At 46.4% G+C, this 17,681-nt stretch overlaps 1 long non-coding RNA gene across 1 annotated transcript; it reads left to right on the top strand.

Moving 5' to 3' along the window:
- Positions 1 to 2,563: 2,563 nt before the first annotated feature.
- Positions 2,564 to 8,294, top strand: LOC115099214. The gene is made up of 2 exons (XR_003858711.1): positions 2,564 to 6,474; positions 6,670 to 8,294. It is a non-coding gene; the product is annotated as an uncharacterized LOC115099214 (long non-coding RNA).
- Positions 8,295 to 17,681: the final 9,387 nt, after the last annotated feature.

The following is a 17,681-nucleotide window of genomic DNA, read 5'->3' as shown; positions in this document are numbered from 1 at the left end:
CAATACGACCTCCCCCAGTTCCCTCCCAATCCTTTCCAATTAAGGAGTGGACTGGGAAGGAACTTTCCTATCCCCCTACCTTAGCTTCTTACCTTCTCCCCTCTCCTCCCCAACCCCTAGCCCTTACCTAACTACCTTATTTTACCTGCTCCTTCAGAGCAGAAGTAAATTACGTGCGCCGGCTAACTCCTGGGACAGGGCCTAATGGCTGCTCCCACCCATACCACGATGCCCTGGCCCAGCACTTCTGCGCGTAGCCCCCAGTTTTAATGCATGCAGGCAATTGAAAATGTGGGCAATACTGAATCACATTGCTATCTGCACTGGACATTTTTCTGTGGAAGTTGCAAAATACAAGATTTTATAAATAAATCTGCCCATGTACTTAGGTATTTTTACATCTGGCATAAGTGATATTAAACGTATTTGTGTGGTACTGACTGGGTGGAAAGTCTGGGTAAACTGAGTAGTTCTTTCAGGCTAAAGAACCAGGAGAAGATCGATGACCTGGAGAAGGACTGGGCAAACTGGTAGACTAATTGGTTAAACTGGTAATTTCATTCATGCACATGGAGCTCAACTTTCAAATAACTGCACACGACAGTTTATGCCTGTATGTGGCCGCAAGCAGTTTTACCGTAGTACTTTATAACATGCATATCACATTTGCGCATATTATAAAATATGCATATGTTTACCCCACAACAGTTGCGCATATGCTGGCCAACGCATAAATACATGCAATGCATTGAAACCTAACCTATTTTATGTGCTTGTTTGTTTGTTTATTTATTTATTTATTTATACATACATACATACATACATACATACATACGTTCTTATATACCGCACCCTCCATAGTTCAGGGCGGTTTACAATAAGACACGCATAATAAATAGAAACATAGAAATGACGGCAGAAGAAGACTAAACGGCCCATCCAGTCTACCCAGCAAATTTTGCACTTTTTTTTCTCATACTTATCTGTTACTCTTGGCTCTTAGTAAACTTTTGGTTCTATTTCCCTTCCACCCCCACCATTAATGTAGAGAGCAGTGTTGGAACTGCATCTAAGTGAAATATCTAGCTTAATTAGTTAGGGGTAGTAGCCGTTGCAATAAGCAAGCTACACCCATGCTTATTTGTTTATCCAGACTATGTAATTCAGTCCTTGTTGGTTGTTGTCTCTATATTGATCCACTTTTCTTCATTCCCCCTGCCGATGAAGCAGAGAGTTATGCTGGATATGCATTGAAAGTGAAGTATCAGACTTTCTCCCCTGCCATTGAAGCAGAGAACTATGCTGGATATGCACGAAGTATCAGACTTCCTCCGCTGCCATTGAAGCAGAGAGCTATGCTGGATATTAGGGATGTGAATCGTTTTTGAACGATTAAAATTATCGTCAGATAATTTTAAAATCGTCCAAAATCGTTAGATACGCGATACAATACAAATGCCCCCGATTTATCGTCAGGGGCATTAGTATTGTATCGTTAAATAGGGCGCGGGAAAACCGGCACACCAAAAAAACCCTAAAACCCGCCCGAACCTTTAAAACAAATCCCCCACCCTCCCGAACCCCCCCAAAATGTTTTAAATTACCTGGGGTCCAGTGGGGGGGTCCCGATGCGATCTCCTCCCGCTCTCTGGCCACCGCTGCGTTGAGAAATGGCGCCGGTGGCCTTTGCCCTTATCATGTGACAGGGCAAAGGTAGCGCCGGCGCCATTTTGAAGATTGGCAATATGGCCCGCATGCAGGAGGTCACTCCCGGACCCCCGCTGGACTTTTGGCAAGTCTTGTGGGGGTCAGGAGGCCCCCCAAGCTGGCCAAAAGTCCAGCAGGGGTCCAGCAGGGGTCCGGGGGCGATCTCCCGCACGCGCGACGTCGGGAGCCAGGAAACAAAATGGCGCAGGCGCTACCTTTGCCCTGTCACATGATAAGGGCAAAGGGCCACCGGCGCCATTTCTCAACGCAGCGGTGGCCAGAGAGCGGGAGGAGATCGCGTCGGAACCCCCCCACTGGACACCAGGTAATTTAAAACATTTTGGGGGAGTTCGGGAGGGTGGGGGATTTGTTTTAAAGGTTCGGGTGGGTTTTAGGGTTTTTTTGGTGTGCCGGTTTTCCCGCCCTCCCCTGATTTACGATTTTTAACGATTTTTAGGGAAAAAAAAACTCGACGATCAGATTTTCCTCCCCCCCAGCCAAAATTGATCGTTAAGACGATCGATTACACGATTCACACCTCTACTGGATATGCGTGAAGTATCATTCTTTCTCCCCTGCCGTTGAAGGAGAGAGCTATGCTGGTTATGCATTGAAAGTGAAGTATCAGGCTTATTTGGTTTGGGGTAGTAACCATCGTAACAAGCAAGCTACTCCCTGCTTTTTTGTGAATGCAAATCCTTTTTTTCCACATTTCCTCTTGCCATTGAAGTTTAGAGCAATGTTGGAGTCGCATTAACCGTGTGTATGTTTATTGAATAAGGGCATTATCTCCAGGTAGTAGCCGTCATTCCCGCGAGCCACCCACTCTTCATTCACGTCCTCTAGACTTTATGGATCCACAGTGTTTAATAATATTAAATAATTAAATACAAAATAAAATAGACATCAACATAATAAACATTTAAAAACACTAACTACTTAATCAGGTAGTCTCAGATAAAATAAGGAACACAAAATAAAGAAAGGAGAGAAAAATGAGAAAGGACCAAAAGACATGAGAAAGGAAGAGATGATGGGACAATGAGAAAGGAAGAGATGATGGGACAGATGAAAAAGAAGAGGTTAGAATGTTCACTGGTCTGGAAAGGCAGATTTGAAAAGGTGAGGTCTTAGTGCTTATTTGAATTCCTTTGTATCAGTTATAAGTCAAATAAATGTAGGAAGAGTGTTCCAAATAATAAGGCCAGCAACAGAGAAAGATCTTTCACGTGTAACGGCAAGCCTGGTAAACTTGGGAGATGGTACTTGTAGAAACATTTGGTTCTAAGATATTAAGGTTCGAGAGGGAGTGTACAAATGTAAAGTTGAGGAAAGTCAGCAGTGAAAATAAAGTAGGACTTATTCATGTAGATCGGGATTTACATGCATAAATCGGTGTTATTTAAAACATAAACATGTGAGTGAAATTACCAGTTTAACCAAATAGTCCACCAGTTTGCCCAGTCCTCCTCGAGGCCATCGTGACCCCACCTGATTCTTTAGCCTGAGTGTTCCCCAGTTCATCCTGACCTCCTATCAGGTCAGCACCACACAATGAACACGTTTAATATCACTTAGCAGATTTGTGAGGCAAGACGTCCCTTGGGTAAATCCATGCTGGCTGTGTCCCCTCAAACCTTGTCTATCTAAATGTTTTGTGATTTTATTCTTTATAACAGTTTCCACAGTTTTCCCTGGCACTGAAGTCAGGCTCACCAATCTGTAGTTTCCTGGATCACCCATGGAGCCCTTTTTAAATATCGAGGTGACATTGGCCACCCTCCAGTCAACAGACTGAGTTGTCCAATCATCCCATGCTCCCCAAAGTCAGTAAAAATTATATCTGGCACTGTGCCCCCAAAAGAAGTAAAATAATGTGCAGGCCATAGCAGTTCAAGAACCTACTCTGCCCCCACACTTGATTTTTAAAGTAACACATGGGCTAGAGGCCCCCTCCTAACTGCTACTCCAACTGGTACCCCCCATAAAAAATCTACAAGGCCTCTGAGAGCAGGGATTATTCATAGCACTCCCAGCAGCATCCAGTGTTAAAGCAACACTAGACCCTTCTACGAGTAGTGCAAATGTACCATGCTGCGGGCAACATTGGGGGTTCTGGGTGGAGTGGGACGGATATGGGTTAGGAGGGGGCTGGAGTCCCAGGTGTTATTTTAAAAATTGGGGTAAACTGGTCCACTATTACCTCAAACTCATTTTACTTCTTTTGTGGAGAGATGTCCGGCGCTATGCCTACCATCAATTTTACTGATTTTGGAGGGGGTAGAGTGGGGATTGGGCTTGCTGGCCTGGAAGGGTTTTTTTGTTTGGTTTTATTTTGAATATAGCTGGTTAAGGTTAAAGTTATCTGGGTACATGCACCAGACTAACTTTAGGACCGCTCTGAGGCTTGCAGCTGAAACTTTTTCTAAATCTATGTTTATCAAATCTTGCACAAAATGGATGGTCTCACAGCATTAAGATTTCTCTGAACACAAACGAGTATAGGTCTGAGGGGTATAATAATCAATTCAATATAGGACAACAAGATTGGCTTATGTGTCTTTATCTTTTAGATGGTAAGGTATCAAAGCATTTTAATAAATCTATTTTTATAACAAAATAGTAGCAATACTCAATTCATTTAAATCAGTTAATAGCTTTCTAATATTCCCATGGTTCCAAATTAGTCAACTTAAAAGTCCACTACTCCATACCAGCATTTCTTATCATCAAATATTGGCCCTCGGCCACTGCTTCCTCACCCAATTAATATTAAACAGTTTTTCCATAAAAGCACCGTATCTCCACTGCTTGCCCATGCAGTGCTAGCAGCTCTCACACAATTTCCAAGGGGCCAGCACAATGCTGTTTGAATTTAGGAACCTGAGTCATGTGGACAGAAGGGTAGGAAGAGCAACCTGCCAAGATCTCTGCTGGATTTCTGGTTATAAATAAATAAAAATGATAGGTGCCAAAAGAAGTGTGAAGGTGAGAGAACAAGATGGAGGGCAAGAAAAACTAAGAAAAGGAGGGGGAAAGCTTAACACATGAGGGGTTAGAAAAGTGGGGGGAAAGAGAATTTGGAGGGCATCATGGAAGAGGAGATTTCACTTAGAATAATCTCAGAAAGGATATGTCATTGTTATGCATGAAAACTTCAGGAGATGGGCCATAGAAAGTTTAACCTGATATATATAGTCAATGAAACTAGGCCTGCTTAAACTGACTTTCTGAATATACAGAGCTGAAGATAAGATTGGTTAGCAATAAGAGAGCTTGGAGGGCATCATGGAAGCAGAGAGTTCTCTAAGAGTAATCACAGAGAAGGATATGTCATTATTATGCATGAAAACGTTAGGAGATGGGCCATAGAAAGCTTAAGCTGATATATAGTGAATGAAACTAGGCCTGCTTAAACTGACTTTCTGTCTATACAGAGCTGAAGGTAAGATTGGTTAGCAATAAGAGAGCTTGGAGGGCATCATGGAAGAGGAGATTTCACTTAGAATAATCTCAGAAAGGATTTGTCATTGTTATGCATGAAAACGTTAGGAGATGGGCCATAGAAAGCTTAAGCTGATATATAGTCAATGAAACTAGGCCTGCTTAAACTGACTTTCTGTCTATACAGAGCTGAAGGTAGGATTGGTTAGCAAGCTTGGAGGGCATCATGGAAGAAGAGAGTTCTCTAAGAATAATCACAGATAGGAATGAGTCATTGCTATGCCTGAAAATGTTAGGAGATGAGCTATAGAAAGCTTAAGCTGATATGTAGTGAATGAAACTAGGCCTGCTTAAACTGACTTTCTGTCTGTACAGAGCTGAAGGTAGGATTGGTTAGCAAGCTTGGAGGGCATCATGGAAGAAGAGAGTTCTCTAAGAATAATCACAGATAGGAATGAGTCATTGCTATGCCTGAAAATGTTAGGAGATGAACTATAGAAAGCTTAAGCTGATATGTAGTGAATGAAACTAGGCCTGCTTAAACTGACTTTCTGTCTGTACAGAGCTGAAGGTAGGATTGGTTAGCAAGCTTGGAGGGCATCATGGAAGAAGAGAGTTCTCTAAGAATAATCACAGATAGGAATGAGTCATTGCTATGCCTGAAAATGTTAGGAGATGAGCTATAGAAAGCTTAAGCTGATATGTAGTGAATGAAACTAGGCCTGCTTAAACTGACTTTCTGTCTGTACAGAGCTGAAGGTAGGATTGGTTAGCAAGCTTGGAGGGCATCATGGAAGAAGAGAGTTCTCTAAGAATAATCACAGATAGGAATGAGTCATTGCTATGCCTGAAAATGTTAGGAGATGAGCTATAGAAAGCTTAAGCTGATATGTAGTGAATGAAACTAGGCCTGCTTAAACTGACTTTCTGTCTGTACAGAGCTGAAGGTAGGATTGGTTAGCAAGCTTGGAGGGCATCATGGAAGAAGAGAGTTCTCTAAGAATAATCACAGATAGGAATGAGTCATTGCTATGCCTGAAAATGTTAGGAGATGAGCTATAGAAAGCTTAAGCTGATATGTAGTGAATGAAACTAGGCCTGCTTAAACTGACTTTCTGTCTGTACAGAGCTGAAGGTAGGATTGGTTAGCAAGCTTGGAGGGCATCATGGAAGAAGAGAGTTCTCTAAGAATAATCACAGATAGGAATGAGTCATTGCTATGCCTGAAAATGTTAGGAGATGAGCTATAGAAAGCTTAAGCTGATATGTAGTGAATGAAACTAGGCCTGCTTAAACTGACTTTCTGTCTGTACAGAGCTGAAGGTAGGATTGGTTAGCAATAAGAGAGCTTGGAGGGCATCATGGAAGAAGAGAGTTCTCTAAGAATAATCACAGATAGGAATGAGTCATTGCTATGCCTGAAAATGTTAGGAGATGAGCTATAGAAAGCTTAAGCTGATATGTAGTGAATGAAACTAGGCCTGCTTAAACTGACTTTCTGTCTGTACAGAGCTGAAGGTAGGATTGGTTAGCAAGCTTGGAGGGCATCATGGAAGAAGAGAGTTCTCTAAGAATAATCACAGATAGGAATGAGTCATTGTTATGCCTGAAAATGTTAGGAGATGAGCTATAGAAAGCTTAAGCTGATATGTAGTGAATGAAACTAGGCCTGCTTAAACTGACTTTCTGTCTGTACAGAGCTGAAGGTAGGATTGGTTAGCAAGCTTGGAGGGCATCATGGAAGAAGAGAGTTCTCTAAGAATAATCACAGATAGGAATGAGTCATTGCTATGCCTGAAAATGTTAGGAGATGAGCTATAGAAAGCTTAAGCTGATATGTAGTGAATGAAACTAGGCCTGCTTAAACTGACTTTCTGTCTGTACAGAGCTGAAGGTAGGATTGGTTAGCAAGCTTGGAGGGCATCATGGAAGAAGAGAGTTCTCTAAGAATAATCACAGATAGGAATGAGTCATTGCTATGCCTGAAAATGTTAGGAGATGAGCTATAGAAAGCTTAAGCTGATATGTAGTGAATGAAACTAGGCCTGCTTAAACTGACTTTCTGTCTGTACAGAGCTGAAGGTAGGATTGGTTAGCAAGCTTGGAGGGCATCATGGAAGAAGAGAGTTCTCTAAGAATAATCACAGATAGGAATGAGTCATTGCTATGCCTGAAAATGTTAGGAGATGAGCTATAGAAAGCTTAAGCTGATATGTAGTGAATGAAACTAGGCCTGCTTAAACTGACTTTCTGTCTGTACAGAGCTGAAGGTAGGATTGGTTAGCAAGCTTGGAAGGCATCATGGAAGAAGAGAGTTCTCTAAGAATAATCACAGAGAGGGATGTGCCATTGTTATACATGAAAACTGAGGAGATGGGCCATAGGAAGTTTAAGCTATGTAGTCAATGAACCTGCTTAAACTGACTGTCTATACAGAGCTGAAGGTAGGATTGGTTAGCAAGCTTGGAGGGCATCATGGAAGAAGAGAGTTCTCTAAGAATAATCACAGAGAGGGATGTGTCATTGTTATGCCTGAAAATGTTAGGAGATGAGCTATAGAAAGCTTAAGCTGATATGTAGTGAATGAAACTAGGCCTGCTTAAACTGACTTTCTGTCTACACAGAGCTGAAGGAGGATTGGTTTGCAACAAGAGTTCAGAATACTCCCTTGAAGTCGGTCCTGGCTTGAAATAGCCTTAAACTGTTATGTAATATAAATGTTAAGACTATAATATTGTCTATACTATTTAATATTTTCCTCTTTTGAGGATTATCAAATAATATATATGATTATAACTTTTTTAAGAAAATGTCTGCTAGACCTAAACCTACCAACTGTAAAAGTAGGTTGTCTTGTAACTTTGATAAATGTTCGCCTAAAATTGTGTCTTTTATTTTAATATTTCAAGTAATTTGTAAAGACTACTGTTTTAATGCTGTGGTCTTTAGTACAATTTGTATATAATTTAATAGAAAAATACTGTAAGTATGCTTGAAAGCCCCTAGCATGATGAAACTCTTTTTACAGTGAATATCTGTTAAACTATATTAAAATACATACATGTATTTAATGGTACTAGCTATTTAACTGGAGATCTAAATTATTATTTACTTGAAAAAATAAAGTGTGTTAAAATTTTCAATATTTTTCTTGGATTTCAATCAAGATTCAAGGGGTAATTTTTACACTGACTGCATCAGAGCAATTCATTTGCTCCTGCTATTTTGTGTGGGTAGATTTTCCAAGGAAAAATACAGGCATCCTTTTGAAAATTCAAAAGTATACACGAAGTTCCAAATTGTCTCTCCAAATCCACCCCGGTTATGCTTCTTGTCTCTTCGGGTAAAACTGCACACAGATAGGGAGGGCAATTTTTAATGGCTATGTTAGCAATGTATGCTTTGAAATGTACCCTCCCAAGGAATAAAATCCCATACTTACGTAACAGAGTCTAGCTGAGTCAAAGTTATAGTATGCTTCCACCAACCTTCCCTCAAGTTCATACATTGTCATGGGATAAGAAATAACATTGCACTTGTGTCCTCCTCCTTCTGGCAAAACCTTTATTAACAAATCATACAAAGGTCTGGCCATGTCATTAAATTATGGAAAAAAGTATATTATATTGTATCAAGCCTAAAAACGATCATATGCAGGCTAATTTTCAAAGGAAGCTCAGCACCTGACCTAGGTGCCTTAGTTTTAGGAAGAAAATTCATCTAAATTAGATTCATAACACTGATGTGCTTAAGTTTTAGGACTGCTGCTGCCGCTCAGTCATCTAACTTAGGTACTTTAGTAATGGTAAGTTATACTTTTATACCCCTGTTACAAAGTGTACAGAAGAAACCCGAGGAATATCTTAAAAGACCAGATCCATATCCCTGATACTGGGAGTGTTGTGATCTTCCTGCACACAGTGCCCTAAATACCAGGAGTGTTGTGATCTTCCTGCACTCAGTGCCCTAAATACCAGGAGTGTTGTGATCTTCCTGCACACAGTGCCCTAAATACCAGGAGTGTTGTGATCTTCCTCCACACAGGGCCCTATCCCTGATACCGGGAGTGTTGTGATCTTCCTGCACACAGTGCCCTAAATACCAGGAGTGTTGTGATCTTCCTGCACACAGTGCCCTATCCCTGATACCGGGAGTGTTGTGATCTTCCTGCACACAGTGCCCTAAATACCAGGAGTGTTGTGATCTTCCTGCACACAGTGCCCTAAATACCAGGAGTGTTGTGATCTTCCTGCACACAGGGCCCTATCCCTGATACCGGGAGTGTTGTGATCTTCCTGCACACAGTGCCCTAAATACCAGGAGTGTTGTGATCTTCCTGCACACAGTGCCCTATCCCTGATACCGGGAGTGTTGTGATCTTCCTGCACACAGTGCCCTATCCCTAATACTGGGAGAGTTGTGATCTTCCTGCACACAGTGCCCTAACCCTGATACCAGGAGTGTTGTGATCTTCCTGCACACAGTGCCCTATTCCCGATACCAGGAGTGTTGTGATCTTCCTGCACACAGTGCCATATCCCTGATACCAGGGGTGTTGTGATCTTCCTGCACACAGTGCCCTATTCCCGATACCAGGAGTGTTGTGATCTTCCTGCACACAGTGCCCTATCCCTGATACCAGGAGTGTAGTGATCTTCCTGCACACGTGCCATATCCCTGATACCAGGAGTGTTGTGATCTTCCTGCACACAGTGCCCTATTCCCGATACCAGGAGTGTAGTGATCTTCCTGCACACGTGCCATATCCCTGATACCAGGGGTGTTGTGATCTTCCTGCACACAGTGCCATATCCCTGATACCAGGAGTGTTGTGATCTTCCTGCACTCAGTGCCATATCCCTGATACCAGGGGTGTTGTGATCTTCCTGCACACAGTGCCATATCCCTGATACCAGGAGTGTTGTGATCTTCCTGCACACAGTGCCATATCCCTGATACTGGGAGTGTTGTGATCTTCCTGCACTCAGTGCCCTATCCCTGATACCAGGAGTGTTGTGATCTTCCTGCACACAGTGCCCTAACCCTGATACCAGGGGTGTTGTGATCTTCCTGCACTCAGTGCCATATCCCTGATACCAGGGGTGTTGTGATCTTCCTGCACACAGTGCCCTAACCCTGATACCAGGAGTGTTGTGATCTTCCTGCACACAGTGCCCTATCCCTGACACCAGGGGTGTTGTGATCTTCCTGCACACAGTGCCCTAACCCAGATACCAGGGGTGTTGTGATCTTCCTGCACACAGTGCCCTATCCCTGATACCGGGAGTGTTGTGATCTTCCTGCACACAGTGCCCTAAATACCAGGAGTGTTGTGATCTTCCTGCACACAGTGCCCTATCCCTGATACCGGGAGTGTTGTGATCTTCCTGCACACAGGGCCCTAAATACCAGGAGTGTTGTGATCTTCCTGCACACAGTGCCCTAAATACCAGGAGTGTTGTGATCTTCCTGCACACAGTGCCCTATCCCTGATACCAGGAGTGTTGTGATCTTCCTGCACACAGTGCCCTATCCCTGATACCGGGAGTGTTGTGATCTTCCTGCACACAGTGCCCTATCCCTAATACTGGGAGAGTTGTGATCTTCCTGCACACAGTGCCCTAACCCTGATACCAGGAGTGTTGTGATCTTCCTGCACACCGTGCCCTATTCCCGATACCAGGAGTGTTGTGATCTTCCTGCACACAGTGCCATATCCCTGATACCAGGAGTGTAGTGATCTTCCTGCACACGTGTCATATCCCTGATACCAGGGGTGTTGTGATCTTCCTGCACACAGTGCCATATCCCTGATACCAGGAGTGTTGTGATCTTCCTGCACACAGTGCCATATCCCTGATACTGGGAGTGTTGTGATCTTCCTGCACTCAGTGCCCTATCCCTGATACCAGGAGTGTTGTGATCTTCCTGCACACAGTGCCCTAACCCTGATACCAGGAGTGTTGTGATCTTCCTGCACACAGTGCCCTATCCCTGACACCAGGGGTGTTGTGATCTTCCTGCACTCAGTGCCCTATTCCCGATACCAGGAGTGTTGTGATCTTCCTGCACACAGTGCCCTATCCCTGATACCAGGAGTGTAGTGATCTTCCTGCACACAGTGCCATATCTCTGATAACAGGAATGTGGTGATCTTCCTGCACACAGTGCCCTAACCCTGACACCAGGGGTGTTGTGATCTTCCTGCACACAGTGCCCTATCCCTGATACCAGGGGTGTTGTGATCTTCCTGCACACAGTGCCCTATCACTGATACCGGGAGTGTTGTGATCTTCCTGCACTCAGTGCCATATCCCTGATACTGGGAGTGTTGTGATCTTCCTGCATGCAGTGCCCTAAAATACCAGGAGTGTTGTGATCTTCCTGCAGACAGTGCCCTATCCCTGATACCGGGAGTGTTGTGATCTTCCTGCATGCAGTGCCCTAAATACCAGGAGTGTTGTGATCTTCCTGCAGACAGTGCCCTATCCCTGATACCGGGAGGGTTGTGATTTTCCTACATGCAGTGCCCTAAATACCAGGAGTGTTGTGATCTTCCTGCACACAGTGCCCTATCCCTGATACCAGGAGTGTTGTGATCTTCCTGCACACAGTGCCCTAACCCTGATACCAGGGGTGTTGTGATCTTCCTGCACAGTGCCCTATCCCTGATAATGGCAGTGTTGTGATCTTCCTGCACACAGTGCCCTATCCCTGATACCAGGAGTGTTGTGATCTTCCTGCACACAGTGCCCTAACCCTGATACCAGGGGTGTTGTGATCTTCCTGCACACAGTGCCCTATCCCTGATACCAGGGGTGTTGTGATCTTCCTGCACACAGTGCCATATCCCTGATACCGGGAGTGTTGTGATCTTCCTGCACTCAGTGCCATATCCCTGATACTGGGAGTGTTGTGATCTTCCTGCACTCAGTGCCATATCCCTGATACTGGGAGTGTTGTGATCTTCCTGCACACAGTGCCATATCCCTGATACCGGGAGTGTTGTGATCTTCCTGCACTCAGTGCCATATCCCTGATACTGGGAGTGTTGTGATCTTCCTGCATGCAGTGCCCTAAATACCAGGAGTGTTGTGATCTTCCTGCTCACAGTGCCCTATCCCTGATACCAGGGGTGTTGTGATCTTCCTGCACACAGTGCCCTATCCCTGATACCAGGGGTGTTGTGATCTTCCTGCACACAGTGCCCTATCCCTAATACCAGGGGTGTTGTGATCTTCCTGCACACAGTGCCCTATCCCTGATACCAGGGGTGTTTTGATCTTCCTGCACACAGTGCCCTATCCCTAATACCAGGGGTGTTGTGATCTTCCTGCACACAGTGCCCTATCCCTAATACCAGGGGTGTTGTGACCTTCCTGCACACAGTGCCCTATCCCTGATACCAGGGGTGTTGTGATCTTCCTGCACACAGTGCCCTAACCCTGATACCAGGGGTGTTGTGACATTCCTGCACACAGTGCCCTATCCCTGATACCAGGGGTGTTGTGATCTTCCTGCACGCAGTGCCCTATCCCTAATACCAGGGGTGTTGTGACCTTCCTGCACACAGTGCCCTATCCCTGATACCAGGGGTGTTGTGACCTTCCTGCACGCAGTGCCCTAACCCTGATACCAGGGGTGTTGTGACCTTCCTGCACACAGTGCCCTATCCCTGATACCAGGGGTGTTGTGATCTTCCTGCACACAGTGCCCTATCCCTAATACCAGGGGTGTTGTGACATTCCTGCACACAGTGCCCTATCCCTGATACCAGGGGTGTTGTGATCTTCCTGCACGCAGTGCCCTATCCCTAATACCAGGGGTGTTGTGATCTTCCTGCACACAGTGCCCTATCCCTAATACCAGGGGTGTTGTGATCTTCATGTACACAGTGCCCTATCCCTGATACCAGGGGTGTTGTGATCTTCCTGCACACAGTGCCCTATCCCTAATACCAGGGGTGTTGTGATCTTCCTGCACACAGTGCCCTATCCCTATTAATACCAGGAGTGTTGTGATCTTCCTGCACACAGTACCCTATTCCTGATACCGGGGATGTTGTGATCTTCCTGCACACAGTGCCCTATCCCTAATACCAGGGGTGTTGTGATCTTCCTGCACACAGTGCCCTAACCCTGATACCAGGGGTGTTGTGATCTTCCTGCACACAGTGCCCTAACCCTGATACCAAGGGTGTTGTGATCTTCCTGCACACAGTGCCCTATCCCTGATACCGGGAGTGTTGTGATCTTCCTGCACTCAGTGCCATATCCCTGATACCAGGAGAGTTGTGATCTTCCTGCACAGTGCCCTATCCTGATACTGGGAGTGTTGTGATCTTCCTGCATGCAGTGCCCTAAATACCACGAGTGTTGTCATCTTCCTGCACACAGTGCCCTATCCCTGATACCAAGGGTGTTGTGATCTTCCTGCACACAGTGCCCTATCCCTGATATCGGGAGTGTTGTGATCTTCCTGCACTCAGTGCCCTATCCCTGATACCGAGAGTGTTATGATCTTCCTGCACACAGTGCCCTATCCCTGATACCGGGAGTGTTGTGATCTTCCTGCACACAGTGCCCTATCCCTGATATCGGGAGTGTTGTGATCTTCCTGCACTCAGTGCCATATCCCTGATACCAGGGGTGTTGTGATCTTCCTACACTCAGTGCCATATCCCTGATACCAGGGGTGTTGTGATCTTCCTGCACACAGTGCCCTATCCCTGATACCAGGAGTGTTGTGATCTTCCTGCACACAGTGCCCCAACACTGATACCGGAAGTGTTGTGATCTTCCTGCACTCAGTCCCATATCCCTGATACCAGGGGTGTTGTGATCTTCCTGCACTCAGTGCCATATCCCTGATACCAGGAGTGTTGTGATCTTCCTGCACACAGTGCCCTAACCCTGATACCAGGGGTGTTGTGATCTTCCTGCACACAGTGCCCTATCCCTGATACCAGGGGTGTTGTGATCTTCCTGCACACAGTGCCCTAACCCTGATACCAGGGGTGTTGTGATCTTCCTGCACTCAGTGCCATATCCCTGATACCAGGAGTGTTGTGATCTTCCTGCACATAGTGCCCTAACCCGGATACCAGGAGTGTTGTGATCTTCCTGCACACAGTGCCCTATCCCTGATACCAGGGGTGTTGTGATCTTCCTGCACACAGTGCCCTATCCCTGATAACAGGCGTGTTGTGATCTTCCTGCACACAGTGCCCTATCCCTGATACCAGGAGTGTTGTAATCTTCCTGCACACAGTGCCCTAACCCTGACACCAGGGGTGTTGTGATCTTCCTGCACTCAGTGCCCTAACCCTGACACCAGGGGTGTTGTGATCTTCCTGCACTCAGTGCCCTAACCCTGATACCAGGGGTGCTGTGATCTTCCTGCACTCAGTGCCCTAACCCTGATACCAGGGGTGTTGTGATCTTCCTGCACACAGTGCCCTAACCCTGATACCAGGGGTGTTGTGATCTTCCTGCACACAGTGCCCTATCCCTGATACCAGGAGTGTTGTGATCTTCCTGCACACAGTGCCCTAACCCTGACACCAGGGGTGTTGTGATCTTCCTGCATGCAGTGCCCTAACCCTGACACCAGGGGTGTTGTGATCTTCCTGCACGCAGTGCCCTACCCTGATACCAGGGGTGTTGTGATCTTCATGTACACAGTGCCCTATCCCTAATACCAGGGGTGTTGTGACCTTCCTGCACACAGTGCCCTATCCCTGATACCAGGGGTGTTGTGATCTTCCTGCACACAGTGCCCTATCCCTAATACCAGGGGTGTTGTGACCTTCCTGCACAGAGTGCCCTATCCCTGATACCAAGGGTGTTCTGACCTTCCTGCACGCAGTGCCCTATCCCTGATACCAGGAGTGTTGTGATCTTCCTGCACACAGTGCCCTATCCCTAATACCAGGGGTGTTGTGATCTTCCTGCACACAGTGCCCTATCCCTAATACCAGGGGTGTTGTGATCTTCCTGCACACAGTGCCCTATCCCTGATACCAGGAGTGTTGTGATCTTCCTGCACACAGAGCCCTAACCCTGACACCAGGGGTGTTGTGATCTTCCTGCATGCAGTGCCCTAACCCTGACACCAGGGGTGTTGTGATCTTCCTGCACGCAGTGCCCTATCCCTGATACCAGGGGTGTTGTGATCTTCATGTACACAGTGCCCTATCCCTAATACCAGGGGTGTTGTGATCTTCCTGCACGCAGTGCCCTATCCCTGATACCAGGGGTGTTGTGATCTTCATGTACACAGTGCCCTATCCCTGATACCAGGGGTGTTGTGATCTTCCTGCACACAGTGCACTATCCCTAATACCAGGGGTGTTGTGACCTTCCTGCACACAGTGCCCTATCCCTGATACCAGGGGTGTTGTGATCTTCCTGCACACAGTGCCCTATCCCTAATACCAGGGGTGTTGTGACCTTCCTGCACACAGTGCCCTATCCCTGATACCAGGGGTGTTGTGATCTTCCTGCACACAGTGCCCTATCCCTAATACCAGGGGTGTTGTGACCTTCCTGCACACAGTGCCCTATCCCTGATACCAAGGGTGTTCTGACCTTCCTGCACGCAGTGCCCTATCCCTGATACCAGGAGTGTTGTGATCTTCCTGCACACAGTGCCCTAGCCCTGATACCGGGAGTGTTGTGATCTTCCTGCACTCAGTGCCATATCCCTGATACCAGGGGTGTTGTGATCTTCCTGCACTCAGTGCCATATCCCTGATAATGGCAGTGTTGTGATCTTCCTGCACACAGTGCCCTAACCCTGATACCAAGGGTGTTGTGATCTTCCTGCACACAGTGCCCTATCCCTGATATCGGGAGTGTTGTGATCTTCCTGCACACAGTGCCCTATCCCTGATTCCGGAAGTGTTGTGATCTTCCTGCACACAGTGCCCTAAATACCAGGAGTGTTGTGATCTTCCTGCACACAGTGCCCTATCCCTGATACCGGGAGTGTTGTGATCTTCCTGCACACAGTGCCCTAAATACCAGGAGTGTTGTGATCTTCCTGCACACAGTGCCCTATCCCTGATACCAGGAGTGTTGTGATCTTCCTGCACACAGTGCCCTATCCCTGATACCGGGAGTGTTGTGATCTTCCTGCACACAGTGCCCTATCCCTAATACTGGGAGAGTTGTGATCTTCCTGCACACAGTGCCCTAACCCTGATACCAGGAGTGTTGTGATCTTCCTGCACACAGTGCCCTATTCCCGATACCAGGAGTGTTGTGATCTTCCTGCACTCAGTGCCATATCCCTGATACCAGGGGTGTTGTGATCTTCCTGCACACAGTGCCCTATTCCCGATACCAGGAGTGTTGTGATCTTCCTGCACACAGTGCCCTATCCCTGATATCAGGAGTGTAGTGATCTTCCTGCACACGTGCCATATCCCTGATACCAGGGGTGTTGTGATCTTCCTGCACACAGTGCTATATCCCTGATACCAGGAGTGTTGTGATCTTCCTGCACTCAGTGCCATATCCCTGATACCAGGGGTGTTGTGATCTTCCTGCACACAGTGCCATATCCCTGATACCAGGAGTGTAGTGATCTTCCTGCACACAGTGCCATATCCCTGATACTGGGAGTGTTGTGATCTTCCTGCACTCAGTGCCCTATCCCTGATACCAGGAGTGTTGTGATCTTCCTGCACACAGTGCCCTAACCCTGAATCCAGGGGTGTTGTGATCTTCCTGCACTCAGTGCCATATCCCTGATACCAGGGGTGTTGTGATCTTCCTGCACACAGTGCCCTAACCCTGATACCAGGAGTGTTGTGATCTTCCTGCACACAGTGCCCTATCCCTGATACCGGGAGTGTTGTGATCTTCCTGCACACAGTGCCCTAAATACCAGGAGTGTTGTGATCTTCCTGCACACAGTGCCCTATCCCTGATACCGGGAGTGTTGTGATCTTCCTGCACACAGTGCCCTAAATACCAGGAGTGTTGTGATCTTCCTGCACACAGTGCCCTATCCCTGATACCAGGAGTGTTGTGATCTTCCTGCACACAGTGCCCTATCCCTGATACCAGGAGTGTTGTGATCTTCCTGCACACAGTGCCCTAAATACCAGGAGTGTTGTGATCTTCCTGCACACAGTGCCCTATCCCTGATAACGGGAGTGTTGTGATCTTCCTGCACACAGTGCCCTAAATACCAGGAGTGTTGTGATCTTCCTCCACACAGTGCCCTATCCCTGATACCATGAGTGTTGTGATCTTCCTGCACACAGTGCCCTAAATACCAGGAGTGTTGTGATCTTCCTCCACACAGTGCCCTATCCCTGATACCATGAGTGTTGTGATCTTCCTGCACACAGTGCCCTATCCCTGATACCGGGAGTGTTGTGATCTTCCTGCACACAGTGCCCTATCCCTAATACTGGGAGAGTTGTGATCTTCCTGCACACAGTGCCCTAACCCTGATACCAGGAGTGTTGTGATCTTCCTGCACACAGTGCCCTATTCCCGATACCAGGAGTGTTGTGA

Source organism: Rhinatrema bivittatum, chromosome 9 (assembly GCF_901001135.1).
Source record: "Rhinatrema bivittatum chromosome 9, aRhiBiv1.1, whole genome shotgun sequence".
Lineage (NCBI taxonomy): Eukaryota > Metazoa > Chordata > Amphibia > Gymnophiona > Rhinatrematidae > Rhinatrema > Rhinatrema bivittatum.
This window is presented reverse-complemented; position numbering and strand designations above follow the sequence as displayed.